The 8,317-nt window shown below is 36.6% G+C and overlaps 1 long non-coding RNA gene across 1 annotated transcript; it reads right to left on the reverse strand.

Annotated features, from left to right (window-relative positions):
• Positions 1-210: 210 nt before the first annotated feature.
• Positions 211-3,335, reverse strand: LOC108166582 (uncharacterized). The gene is made up of 3 exons (XR_001776934.2): positions 3,217-3,335; positions 2,680-2,790; positions 211-768 (listed from the first exon to the last, which is right to left on the reverse strand). It is a non-coding gene; the product is annotated as an uncharacterized LOC108166582 (long non-coding RNA).
• Positions 3,336-8,317: the final 4,982 nt, after the last annotated feature.

Raw genomic sequence — 8,317 nt, forward strand, 5'->3', positions numbered from 1 at the left:
ACATGAGGCTCTACTCATGAAAGTAAACTTGTTGGGTTTCTCCTCGGCACTCAGACAGGTGATTCACTTGTTTAAAGAGAAAAGGGAGAAAGAGGAAACAAAGCAAAAGGTTCCTTCTGATCAAAACTGGTTTCTTAACTGATCAGTTTACTGGCAACAATTAACCAAGTCAACTGTTTACATTCCAAAGTAACAAGCAAACACCGACTGTAGTTTATCAAGTGTATGCTTTTAATTATAGACCTCAGAAACAATGGCAACTTTTCATCTCAGAAGAGAAAACCAAGAAAAGAAATACTGTCTGCACAAATGTACTCAACCACTGAAAACAAGAAGAACATGTGTTACAATGAGACTCAATTTTCTCTGCAATATCCACAAAGAGGTGCTGGGCTATTAATAAATAGTTGGCAAATCTAGTTGTGCACTTCTGATTTTGTTCATTTGCTTACTTACAAATTACATTTTTGTTGTCTAGAGACAACAATTGAAATTAATTGCAACACCAAAGCATGTTGTAATTTGAAAATGAATCAACTTCAGACAAGACTTTGTCATAAACACAAATGAAACATGGAAGAACCTGTTCTTTATGAAAGGAAAATAAACTTGTTGGCCGCATGACAGCTGGAGGAGTGGCAGAACGATATTAATACCTTGAGTACAATGTGCCCTTAGGGGTGGCTTCATCATTCTGTGTGATCATTACAGACAAAGAAAGTGTTTGGAGTAGACTGGAAGACAGATTCTGATAAATGCAGGTCAATGCTGAAAGAAAAAAAACATTTTGCGGTTAATAAAAGTGACTTTTTTTAACCTTCTACTAAATGGGCAAACCTGACAAGAAAAACCTTGTGAAAACAACCTGATCATTTCAATTTTTTCTTTAAGTTCATTTCATAACATTGGTTACTGATCTTATTTGGGTGTAACTTCAACATTTTAGGGTTAACATTTCAGTGGAGAAAAGGTAGGAAGGTTAGCAACATTTGAATTTCAATGAAATACACAAAAATTTCACAACTTACTCACAACTTGAAAAGAGGGTTTTTGTCTTTTTAATCTAAACAGGCTAATGCAATTAGCTTTGACTCCATGGCTACAGTAGTTTGTGGTCTCCAGCTACATCGTCATCACAGATAATGTCTAATCTTCTTGAAATGCTAGAAGGAGCAAGAAGGTCTACAACCTCTTGATGGCAAAAGGTTATTTTTATAAAAAATAACTAAATAAAAGGGGGGCTACAGTTTTTCTGTTTTTGCTTGTTGAAACGAAGACAACAGGACATCAGATCCCTATGCACTGAGCACTGCTCTGAACAATTCAAGCTTCATTCTCTTAACAGTTTTCCTAAACACACCCACAAATCTATTAAAAACAGATTAAAAATCTATTCTATGTTGTCTGACAACTCAAATTAAGCATTTCTCTAAACTTTCATTCACCTCAGTTTTACAACATGTTAAAAGTTCAGCGCGTCATATTATTGACTGTGCCACTTCTTTTGCACAAATGTAAAAAACTTTGAAAGGGTCTCAAAACTGAACTGAAACTGTCTGGTGGGTGTGTTGTGTGCCCAGGCAAAGGGGTTTGGACAGATAATTTGAAGAAACCAAAGACTACAAGTCACAACAGCAACTTTAGAGGTCGGATATTTGCAAAGAATCAGATTAGAGCTTACAAAAAAATATTTTTCTCCTTTCCTCCCTTATTAACCAACACTTACACCATTGTGTGGGGTTAATAAACTTTATACTCAGTGTTCTCAAGAAAGGATCAGATTTCAAAGCAGAACAAAGAACAGAAACAAAAACACACCATGTTTTGTTTTCTTCCCCTTCTACAGCAGGAAATACTAGCAGATTTCTAGAAACATTTCCTCATTTCTCTTTTATTCTTTTTTGCTCCTCTATTCTTATTGCCCACTTTCCTTTGTGACATTTTGCCACATTGACCACTTTTTTCATCTTTGTGTCTGTCCATTGGAATAAACCTAAAGCAATCAAGCATGCATCTATACCAACCAATATCACATGAGGCTCTACTCATGAAAGTAAACTTGTTGGGTTTCTCCTCGGCACTCAGACAGGTGATTCACTTGTTTAAAGAGAAAGAGGAAACAAAGCAAAAGGTTCCTTCTGATCAAAACTGGTTTCTTAGCTGATCAGTTTACTGGCAACAATTAACCAAGTCAACTGTTTACATTCCAAAGTAACAAGCAAACACTGACTGTAGTTTATCAAGTGTATGCTTTTAATTATAGATCTCAGAAACAATGGCAACTTTTTATCTCAGAAGAGAAAACCAAGAAAAGAAATGCTGTCTGCACAAATGTATTCAACCACTGAAAAGAAGAAGGACACCTGTTACAATGAGACTCAATTTTGTCTGCAAAGAGGTGCTGGGCTATTAATAAATAGTTGGCAAATCTAGTTGTGTACTTCTGATTTTGTTCATTTGCTCACTTACAAATTTAAAACTTTTTAGTGTATTAGTTTTATTTTAAAAAGGTGACAGGGCAAAAACTCACTACAAATTAAAATAATTTCCATCAAGAATATTGTTTATAAACATGAAGGCTCAGAAGCAGAGATAGGAGAAACGTATTAGAATATACTTAAAGGATTTATTTTTAGAATCAGTCACACAGACACTCATTCAGTACACACATACACCCACCTTCCATGGTCGGCCGTGTCATTATGTCAATCACTTCCTGCTTGAGTGGGACCATCTGCCCTCTCATGAAGCCGTACACCATGTGGATCACTGTGTAAAGCCCCTGCTTAACTATAACATTTACCAGAGTTAAAACTCTTGGTGAAAGTGACATTTGTTTCTTTTTACTTTTCTGAAACACTAATGTTCATCAAGCACAATTTCTAAATTTGATCCAAGCAAATATATTTATATTCTGCTGTGGAAAAATCTACAGTGACCACTATTTTAAAACATGCCAATCTAATCAATTGTTCCTTTAGAAGACATCATGTTTTATGATCCACACCTGGATTGTACAGCTTAAGGAAGACTATGATTAACTGATGCACATAATGAAAAACAACTTAAGACTCTCACAGCAGACAACTTAGCAGACTACAGGCAATTTTTAATCATAGATGTGTGCAGAAACTAACTTGAACTGAAGCAGGTTAGGAGTAATTTATCACTACAAAACAACAGTGAAAACCATGAATGGATGTCTGCTGTGCATACCTTGGAAATGCTTTAGTTGTATGCTCCCCCAGGTGAGCTGCATTGATCGATGAGTCCTGCACACCTGCCAAATGGAGAGGATGGACTATCTCCAAGACAACAGGGGAGGGGCAGCACAGCTGATACACATTTTAAGCAAAACAAGAAAAAAAAGAACAATTCTAGGACTTTTGGAAAATGTTATTTTCGAATGTCCTGTAATATGTTTTTTAGCAGTTGTAGTAGTTTAGTAGTGCAACTAGTTTAGAAAAAAAGTTGTTTTTTTTTATTTTTATCCTAAGTGGATAACTTATACTGAGCAATATTTAGGGCATAAAAGGTGAGTTTAATGGGTTGATGAGGTATTTTAATACTTTCTCATAACCTATTTAGGATATTCAATAATAGTTTTGTTGGCATTTTTTCTTTTTCTGCATCATTTGCACATCATATTTTTGTTACACTTGACTTGAAAGTTCATGTGATCTTACAAAACTAATGTCAAAAAAACCCCAAAATTTTCCAATTGTGGTGTTTCCATTAAATACAAAATAAAAATAAAATCACATGTGAATAAGCTTGCAGTAGTTCCAGAGACACAAGATATCTGATTCTTCCAACATCAGCTATTATCCATTTGCAATTTTGAAATATCATTCCCCTTCAAGCTTTAGAGAGATTAAAATTATAAAGGCTTTTTATTTATCTTAAGGCAAAAAAACCTTTCACTCTTTATACTTTGTCTGTGTGCCTTTCAGGGTTAAATTACGTTACAGACTGAATCTAGTTGCAGGACAGATGGTCTCTTAAACATATATCTGCTTAATCGGACGATTTACCTTCAAGCTGCTTTCCTAAAAACGTACTGATAAAATGGCTGGAAAGAGCCAGCAGGGGCACACACACTTCATAAGTCCTTAAGTCTGTGTATCAGTGGGGAGGAAAAGAAGGGGATTGCTTTTAGAAAAACAAGATTTAGTAGTAAAAGTGTGTTCCATTTGAAATTTAGAGGATCATTAAAGTACCGGAGACAGATGTACAGAACATATTAATCTTTTGATAATTTAGCAAACCAGTATGCAGCACATTTGCCCCTCCAAGCACATGTAAAATCTAAATGCATGGCTCAATCACACTACACTGAGAGGGCAATTCATTAAGCCGTACAATTTTCCCCATTATCTATTTTACTCTCACTAGTTGCTTAATTTCTGCTATGGCACTAAATGCATGCAAGAGCAAATACAATTTTACTCCCTTATGCCACAAACACAGCAGATATATTGTAGTGATCAAAGATAATGTTAATTTTGTCATGATGTGTTGATTTTGTTGATTGACCAAAATGCAGACAGCTGGTAGAATGGATCATGTTGAAGGCTTAATGGAAAAACAAAAATAAATAAGAATGAACTAAGAAGGAAGTAAAGAAAAATCCCAAGAACCAGGAACAACAAGGAGGTAACAGGTTAGAGAGGATAAACAGGAATAACAGACCTGAGAATGAAATGTTTAAGTACTGGGAGGTCGAATGCTCAACACAAGAGCTGGGCTAATGAGCTGACAGGTTACAGGTGTGGGGAGAGAGTGAAAGAGAAAGTGACACGTGGGCCGCAGGAGAGCACAATAGGGACTAGGAAATGAATAAAAAATAACTAGACATAAGACACATAATAAAAACTAGAGTAACTAAGACACAATAAATACACATGACTAGAATCACTATGGAATTGAAGTAAAAAAAGAAGCAAAGCAGAACTTATAGAAATTACTAAGGAACATAAATAATAACAAAACCCAAATTAAACTCAATCAACCCAAGATCCAGTTAATGTTTTATTTTTAATTTCATTAACAGAAATCTCCATGTCATCATCTTACAAATCCATTAAATAGAGCATTTAAAAAATGTGTGGTTGAATGCATTCCTACCAGTGAGTTAAGTTACACATCAGAATTACACATTCATTTAACTAATTCATTTAGAACTGATTTTTTTTTAAAAATTGAAATTAAAAATGTTTCAAAGTACACAATAACGACATGAAGTCTTTACAAATACATTGTGCTAACAATTATTACACAGAAAGAAGTCCTAGACCACTCAGCTCTGTTTTCTTTAACCTGTAGTCAGTCATGGCAGGTGGGTGTTCACACTGAGTTCCCCAACATGTTTCTTCTTGTTAAAAAGGAGTTGTTCAATCCCAGGGGATTAACCATACATCCATTTAATCATAAAACAATTAAACGGTTTTTGATTGTCAAAAAGACAATTGTAATTGTCTCTGGTTATGTAATTGTCTTTGGTACAAAAATGCCAAATTATGAGTTTTGGGAGGAGCCAGTTGAGGCTCGGGCATCTGGTCAGGATGCCTCCTGGACGCCTCCCTGGTGAGGTGTTCCGGGCACGACCCACCGGGAGGAGGCCTCGGGGAAGACCCAGGACACGCTGGAGGGACTATGTCTCTCGGCTGGCCTGGGAACGCCTTGGGTTCCCCCGGAGGAGCTGGAAGAAGTGGCTGGGGAGAGGGAAGTCTGGGCCTCCCTTCTGAAGCTGCAGCCCCCGCGATCCGACCCCGGATAAGCGGAAGAAAATGGATGGATGGATGGATGGATGGATGGATGGATGGATGGATGGATGGATGGATGGATGGATGGATGGATGGATGGATGGATGGATGGATGGATGGATGGATGGATGGATGGATGGATGGATGGATGGATGGATGGATGGATGGATGGGATTTACTTCATGTGGGTGAGAATGTAGTTACAATAGGTCATTCAAAACTGTCTGTCCTCTTTTTTTTTGCAACAGTAGACACACGTACACTCTAAGTGATAAAAATAACAAACACATTTTTTAAAAGGAAAAAACAATCTTAAAAGGGTTAAAAGGCACAGAAAATTGTTTGTTTCTTGAATAATAAAACATTGATGCGGTAACAGTGTCACAAAAACGTTTTCAGCCAAAAAAATAAAAATAAAAAATTGCACAGCCCACTATAAAATGAGGTGTTCTGACCAGGTTAAGATTCTGTTGTTTCTCACAAAAGAACAATTTAACAGAAATGTATAAAAAGGGAACTTTTGAGTCAAGATTCACAAAGTAAATCCACTAACTGAGCGGTACAGTTCTTCTACGTTTTACAGAAAAAGTAAAATAAAAAAAGCAAGCTGGTGAGTCCATAAAAGATCTGAAAACAAGATCTGGGGTGTTCAAAGCTACGATTAATGAATGTTCTAAATCTTAATAAGATCCATTGAAACATAAGCAGAACATTTTAATGAGGGTATTTAACTTCTCTAAACTCAGAAGCAAAAATAAGTGAAAGAATAGTCTCATTCCCATATATTTTAACTCTTTCATACAGTTAGTGATCAACTGTTGGCCTGAAAAATAATTACTTTAATTGTCAGTGAGATCAGGATCAAAACATATAATGAAAACTTAAATATGATCTCTCAAAGAACTTTTGTCCTAGATCCACAAACATTGTTCTGCACCCAGGCTCTATCTTTGCATCTTACTATCTGATCTGTCTCATTCACAAAGAAAATAGCACTAATAATATAATACAGTGATGGAAATAAAACTATCAAGTGTACTATGTCTAAAAATGTACCTGCACTCTTTTTGAGTTAAATAAGCTTTCCTGGTTCAATGTAATCTTCTGCCAGGATCACATAAAAAATTAGGTACTGGCAGTGGAGAAAGTTTTTATTTTCTAATTGAGGCCTGTCATTACATAGGAGAAGCATTGAAATGCCTTCAATGCTTTCAATACATTGAAGGCACCTTTTGTGCCTTCCAGGCACCTATTGTTCTTCTGTCAATAGAATGTGTCTTTCTTTATTGGGGCCTTCTTTGTAATGCATGGAAGGCAGCCATTACATGCATGACTTCAAGAAGGTGCACGTAATGCCTTCATGAAGGCCTGCATTACGTGCATGCCTTCAAGAAGTCATGCATTACATGCATGCCTCAAACTGTTGAGGGTGATACCAGTTGCCAAAGGTGTCAACACTGAAGGCAATGCATAATGAGGGCATTCCCTATGCATTGCAAGGCACCTATTGTTCTTCTGTCAATAGAATGTCTCTTTATTTATTGGGGCCTGCCATGGCAATGCATTGGGAGGGCAGTGATTGACTTGCGAAGGAAGTTACTTTGAAACTGTATTAGAGGAAGACACTGTTTGATTTAGCAGGTGCAAATATTTATTTGGAATGGCTTTACAAATTTGGCAGACATGAAAACTCAGCTGTTTTTTCAACTTTTGCATGTTTAATCTCTACAGCCCTTTAAAGATTTAGGTTATTGCTTGAGTTACTTGTTCTTCAAATAATATGTTTTTTGTCAAATTTAGATTTCTGTCATGAATATCCCTTGTCTTTTGTTTTTTTTTTTGTTTTATTGTTTGTTTTGCCAAGGAAATATGCAGTTTGGCATTTAAATCATGCTGTGCCTTCTCAACATGAAAATTTGCAGCTCAGACACTGCCAGCTTTGATTAGCTTTGCTGAAGAGGTCAAGATTAAGTGGGCAGCACAGGGAAAACTGAGATAAGACTTAAAAGGTCTGAATATGTGCAAGATGGTGCCAGTAGTTCCACACCAATCATCATTTTGGAGCACTTTTCTTTTTATGTGGTCCAAAACATAAAATTAGTGTGGATTTGCAGGCGCTGGGTGGAACCTAAAATCTCTTAAGACCCGTGGGCCACAGGGAGGCAGAAACTCCCCTGGGTAATTTTATGCAGAATCTTTCACTTGAAAAGAAAACACCCACACTGTGTTGGAATTGAGATCATCTTGTAACCAGCAAATTGAGCAACTAAAAGGGTCAATCCTGTAGAACGAAAGACCAAGGATTACAAAGAGCCACGGGCAACACTCAGCATAGAAATGAGCTGTTTTGCACTTTGTTGAGGTCATCAGGCAAAACCATTATCTACACTGAAAATCTCTGCATTTGTGTTGCATTTCCGATTACTTACAAACTGTTGAGGGTGATAACAGTAGCCAAAGGTGTCAACACTGAAAAGCTTGTGGGTGGTGTGCAAACGCCTGCATTAAATATTTGAGATGTGGGAAGTTTTGTATCCAAACCATTTCTCATT

This window comes from Poecilia reticulata, chromosome 9 (assembly GCF_904066995.2).
Source record: "Poecilia reticulata chromosome 9, P_reticulata-male-v2, whole genome shotgun sequence".
Lineage (NCBI taxonomy): Eukaryota > Metazoa > Chordata > Actinopteri > Cyprinodontiformes > Poeciliidae > Poecilia > Poecilia reticulata.